Source organism: Amblyomma mixtum, chromosome 3, assembly GCF_055824585.1.
Source record: "Amblyomma mixtum isolate Tamu chromosome 3, ASM5582458v1, whole genome shotgun sequence".
Taxonomy (NCBI): domain Eukaryota; kingdom Metazoa; phylum Arthropoda; class Arachnida; order Ixodida; family Ixodidae; genus Amblyomma; species Amblyomma mixtum.
The window spans coordinates 39,350,455-39,356,325 of record NC_143014.1 but is presented as its reverse complement, the minus strand read 5'-3'; the positions used below and the strand labels follow the sequence as shown (position 1 = coordinate 39,356,325).

The 5,871-nt window shown below is 48.5% G+C and overlaps 1 non-coding gene across 1 annotated transcript; it reads right to left on the bottom strand.

Annotated features, from left to right (window-relative positions):
- Positions 1-412: 412 nt before the first annotated feature.
- On the bottom strand, positions 413-496 carry TRNAL-UAA (transfer RNA leucine (anticodon UAA)). Its single transcript has one exon. It is a non-coding gene; the product is annotated as a tRNA-Leu (tRNA).
- Positions 497-5,871: the final 5,375 nt, after the last annotated feature.

The window sequence follows — 5,871 nt, the reverse complement described above, 5'->3', positions numbered from 1 at the left end:
CAAAACACCTGTTTAGTGCCCAGTATATGTTAAAAGACACGACGTGGGCTAAACCAGTATGCATTTCCTCAGTGGAGTTTCTCAAAGCCTGCAGGTGGTATTTTGGGAACACACATAACGATCTTGGGACAGACAACTGCAGAAGAATCGAACGAAGCTCCTTCCGAACCCGCCACTTCGAGCCCGACCAAGCCCTAGGCGCGACGGGTCAGCGAATTTTCCGTCCTGACACCGTGCTGTGCTCTGGGGTGCTTCATCTGAGGGGCATTTGCTGCTCAATTATTAAGTTGTATCCGACTGCAGGGAAAGAAAAAGAAAACATGACAGTGCTGCATAATAAAAATGTATATTAGCGTTGTGCACGTACAGCGTTCGCAGTAGGTCCAAAAGCAAAAAACTAAAAGAGTGACATTGTCAGAAGTGGGGTTCGAACCCACGCCCTCTTTCGAGGACCAGAGCTTAAATCTGGCGCCTTAGACCGCTCGGCCATCCTGACCACGATGTAGCGACTTTTATGACCATATATTCACTCTGTGCAGGTGTGCGTGCGTACATGTACCTGGCCAGCTGAGATTTCGCATACTTGGTGAGTTACATTGTGCACTGCAGGAATGAATCCGCCTGTCCTCTCCCTGTGGCCTCCTCCTCGTCGCAGCGCTGAGCGCGACCGAGCTTAAATGGACCCTGAAATTATTTCGAAGGGCATATTATAGTGCAACAGATCTTCAGAGATGGTCTTTGTGGGTATTTTCCCGCCGATGGAAAAAGCGCGAGCCCTGCGGAAATTTGGTTATCGAGGCCGAGGAACGCAGCTGTGTTGTCAAGCAGAGAGCAGGAACCCAGCTTAATTATTCGCCGCGCCTTTATTATTCCACGCCTCGGGGATTCGGAGACAGAGGCTGAAAGAGGAAGACGACTACCGTCGAAGCCCGGAGCCCAAGGCGAGCGTAGAAGAGGACGAAGGCCGGGCTGTTAGTTCTATGCGGACCAGGATGACACTGACGACCAGGGCCAGCAGTGTCCGGCGAGAATTGCGTGGCGTGCTGTTTCCGCCATCCTCTATGAAGGAGTCAGAGCATGGCATGGAGTGGACCACGACGTCCCCCGACGAAGAGGAGCGCCCTGTCGACGAATACCAGGTCTCCAAGGACGTCATGCGAGGCATCCAGAACACGGACCCGACGTGGTTTGGTGCGCTGTCGTCGGGCCCGCAGTCCGTCGTGCAGCAGACGTCCACACAGGAGGTCACCGTGCTGGCCGGCCCGAGGAAAGCCGCTGTAGAGTCGAGCCGTATCGAGAACTGTGGTGGAAACGTGTTCCAGAACCAGACGGTGCCCCCCTCGTACCGCTCTGGTGGCACATTCTTCTGTGGGCCATATGATATTTACCAGCGTGCGTATATTCTTTATTTATATCGTTTTTCTTTGTCTTGCTTCATTTTTATTCTGTTCGCTGAAGCTTTTTTAGCGTTCCGCCTTTCCTTGCGCGGGCTCATGTTCCGGTGCCATTTTTTCCATGCAGAGGAGGCCTCCACACTCCCGCTGGATCATGGAGTCCCGGTTCGACAAGCGGCTGGCGGGACGGACTAAATGGAACTGCAGCGTTCACGGACTCCGGCCCCTGTGGTGGCGTTCACGGCGCCACTGCGCATGCTCATTCAATGTAATATCGTTTGGAAATCGATTGATCGATTGACTAATGAAAACAATCTCCACGACGCTGACAATTATTTGTATGCTCTCTTTTTAATTTAGGAATTGCGTTCAGCGCTACATTTCACCTTTCTTTGCCTACAGACTTCTGTTCGTTCGTCAGTCCATACCTGAGACGTATTAGCGGAGACGTATACCGGTTTTACTGGAGGTGTTCTACGCACGCGGAGTGACTGGGCGGGGCCGCTGCATGTGCACAGGAGGCGTCCGGTAAAACTGGTATCATCATCATCATCATCATCATCAGCCTGACTACACCCACTGCAGGGCAAAGGCCTCTCCCATGTCTCTCCAATTAACCCTGTCCTTTGTCAGTTGCCGCCACTGTATCGCCGCAAACTTCTTAATCTCATCCGCACACCTAACTTTCTGCCGTCCCCTGCTACGTTTGCTTTCTCTTGGAATCCACTCCGTTACCCTTAAGGACCAGCGGTTATCTTGCCTTCGCATTGCATGCCCTGCCCAAGCCCATTTCTTCCTCTTGATTTCAACTAAGATGTCATTAACCCGCATTTGTTCCCTCACCCACTCCGCCCTCTTCCGATCTCTTAACGTTACACCTATCATTTTCCTTTCCATAGCTCGCTGCGTTGTTCTTAACTTAAGCTTAACCCTCTGTGTTAGCCTCCACGTTTCTGCCCCATAGGTGAGTACCGGTAGGATACAGCTGTTGTATACTTTTCTCTTCAGGGATATTGGTAAGCTACCATTCATGATCTGAGAGAACCTGCCATATGCGCTCCACCACATTCTTCTAGTTATTTCCCTCTCATGATCAGGATCTGCGGTCACTACCTGCCCTAAGTAAACATATTCTCTTACTACTTCCAGCACCTCGCTACCAATTGCGAACTGCTGTTCCCTTGCTAGGCTGTTGAACATTACTTTGGTTTTCTGCATGTTAATTCTTAGCCCCACCGTTCTGCTCTGCCTGTCTAACTGACTGATCATGCTTTGAAGTTCTTGTCCTGAGTGGCTTAGCAAGGCAATGTCATCAGCGAATCGCAAATTACTCAGGTATTCTCCATTAACTCTTATCCCCAACTGTTCCCATTCCAGTCCCCGTTATACCTCCTGTAAGCAGGCAGTGAAGAGCATTGGCGAGATCGTGTCTCCCTGCCTGACACCTTTCGGTATTGGAATTTTATTGCTGACTTTATGGAGAACTATAGTAGCTGTGCAATCGTTATAAATATCTTCGAATATTTTCACATAACACTCTTCTACACCCTGATTCCGCAATGCCTGCATGACAGCTGAGGTTTCCACTAGAGATGTAAAATTTCAAGAAATTTTGAATGGCGTGAAAAAAAAACATTTCTTTCGGGTTTTTTTCATGAAAAATTGGAAATTTTGCAAAACGTATCAAAAACAGATTTATTTGCAACAGCACGACGATCAATAATAATTCTCCGAAGTTCAGTCGAGTATGCAGTTATAGATGTCATATTGTTAAACGAACTTCTTCTTCTATTGCACCGAGAAGATAAATAATGATTTGCACTTCAGGCGAACATGGAGATATAGACGCTTTACAGCGGCGTATCATGGGAGCTGCCACCTTTGATCACGTGATCATGCCGCCATTACTCGCCTCCTGACCGCTCGGCGCGCGCCTCGTCGCGACGGCTGCTGCGTCTGATGGTTCGGTCCCGACAGGCAGTGTTTCGGCTGATACGGTTGTAAAGTAGCGGGAAGACGACACTGTGTTTGGTCCGAAGCTTAGAAGGACATGTGAGAACTCCAATATGATCACTTGAGGCGTGAAAACGTGATCGGGCTTCATGTCGCAAAGAGCCACTGAGCTCTCCGCCTGTTCGAGGCAACGGGTGGATGGCCTGAATGCCGCTGAAGGCTTTGCTTAATATTTTTGTATTGTTATTAACTAAAACGGCAAGGTTTATTGCTCCTTCGGCAGCACCGGCCGTTGTCGTATTGTGTACATCCATGCAGACACCGGTCTAAAACGCTCACATGCACTTCGTACTCATTTGTTCACAACCTGTTAAAGGTGCTTAGGAAGCCTGAAATATTTTCTGTTGGTTTGCTAAACAAAGGAAGGCGACAAAAATAAATAAACAAACAAATGTTACCAATCATGTAAGCAGTACCATGCATCAAGCAGCCTTCACAAGCTTGCATGCAATCGTTTACAAGGATTCCGCGATATAATTGTTATAACGCGCGCATGGCAGAGCGTTCACTACAAGAAGTTCACAATTATGTCAGCCTCACATAGTATAAAATTGTGGTACGCTCCATGCTCGATATGCGGACATGAAAATGCTCGAGGTCTCGTTGCTTGTAAGTAATCAGCCGGAGTCACTTCTAGTGACTGTCTCGCATGGATCGCGAGTGAGTGACAACCGCAGAGCACAGCAGCCGTAACACAAATGCTTTATTCCGATTGTGGTCCACGAAAACCGCGCTACTTGGAGCGAAGTTCAACAGTAGCACCAAGACGGTGTGTAACACACGAACTGACGGTAAGCGTTGTCCGCTCGCACGGCTGTGCAGTGTATAATAAATGGTAGCGGTATGTAAGAACGCGAGTCTTTTTTTTGTGTGACGTTTCGGTGGCAGGACAGCTTGTTCATGCGGCTATGTTGCGCACTTACCCTCGCAGATTTTCCAAGATCGAGACCTTTCTTTCTATATTCGCTGTCTTGCGCTGGCGAACATGTGTGTTGCGTTCGCCCATTCGGAAAGGGTGGATGCCCAACGGGCGCGAACAGGAGCAGTACGTCCTTGTGCAGTTCGGTTCCGTGAAGCTCACAAACGATCGCATCCCGCCCCTTTAACTGTTTGTCGCAATTCTTGCAATCCACAACAGAGCATGTATTTTTTCTTTCCACATTTCCACTGCTGCGTCGAGGCATACACGCCGGCGACTTACGAGGCAAGTAATGACGCCGTGTTCCGAGCGCACCTCTCGCGCCATCTGGTCTCAAACGGAAGAACTGCGCGCTTTAAACGGTCTATAACGGTGTAAACGGCCATGCGTAGCACGTGACAATATCATACTTGTGGAACGAACTTCTTGTTCTATTGCACCGAGAAAGGGAACATGAAAACTGATCTATAAGTCACTCCATATCGGACTCAAGAGTCACTGTGGCTGGATGCGGCGCTACGCACAGCAGCATGGCCTGAAGTTGTGTCCACAGCTAGGTTCGACTGCACGTACACAAGCTTTCGAACGCGTTCCCCTGAAAGCCTGTTGCGAATCCTTGTTGGCACGTTTCCGAAACGTGACCAGTTTCGTTCGCAGCTGGCGGTTGATTGTGGTATCTGCAGCAGTCGGCAAACCAGACGAGTTAGCGGCTCGTTGGTGCAAACGTCTTGCCACCAGCTAGATGGGGCCACGTGCATCGCTGTGTCCCAGACCCCTGTCCTGGATCAAATTCCTGCGGATGTCCTCCACTCGGCTACGTTGGAAATCAAGAAGCTAGGCTTGTATTTGGCTAAAACCGCTTACGCGCACAGCAGCCTATGTTATTTATGCCGTGTGTGCCGCGCTGTAGAATTTGCAGCCATTTTGTTCTGCTTGAGCCGTGAGCTCAAGTATTAGTGTGTTTTTAAGTCAAGCCTGGATCTTATATGTGACCTGGCCTTCAACCCGCGCTCTAGCAGCACGAACGTTTTAAAAGCCCTACCTGGCACCGGCGATGACGACTGCTCTCCAATCGTTCAACTATGCATACTGTAATAGTTTTCAAAGCAAAATCAAAAGCCTAAACTAAAAGCAAGCAATTATAAAACTTTAAATAAAATTGTGAAATTTTCAATGTTTTTTTTTTTTTCATTTTTCCTCCTCTGAAAAAAACGAAAAAAAAACGTTTTTTTTTCCAAAATTGCAGTGTTTCTTTCAGGCCTTCACATCTCTAGTTTCCACTGAGTCAAATGCTTTCTCGTAATCAATGAAGGCTATATATAGGGGTTGGTTATATTCTGCGCTATTCTCTATCACCTGATTGATAGTGTGAATGTGATCTACTGGTATACGTGTATGATAATACCTATCCGGCATGCTAAAAAATTCAGGGGGCACATTGACTGTCTAAAGTGCGTAAAGGAGAAAGCGTTTTCCGCACCACTTTGACTGCCTCTGTGGCACTGGTGACATCACCACTGGATGACGTCACACTCAGTGGATGAC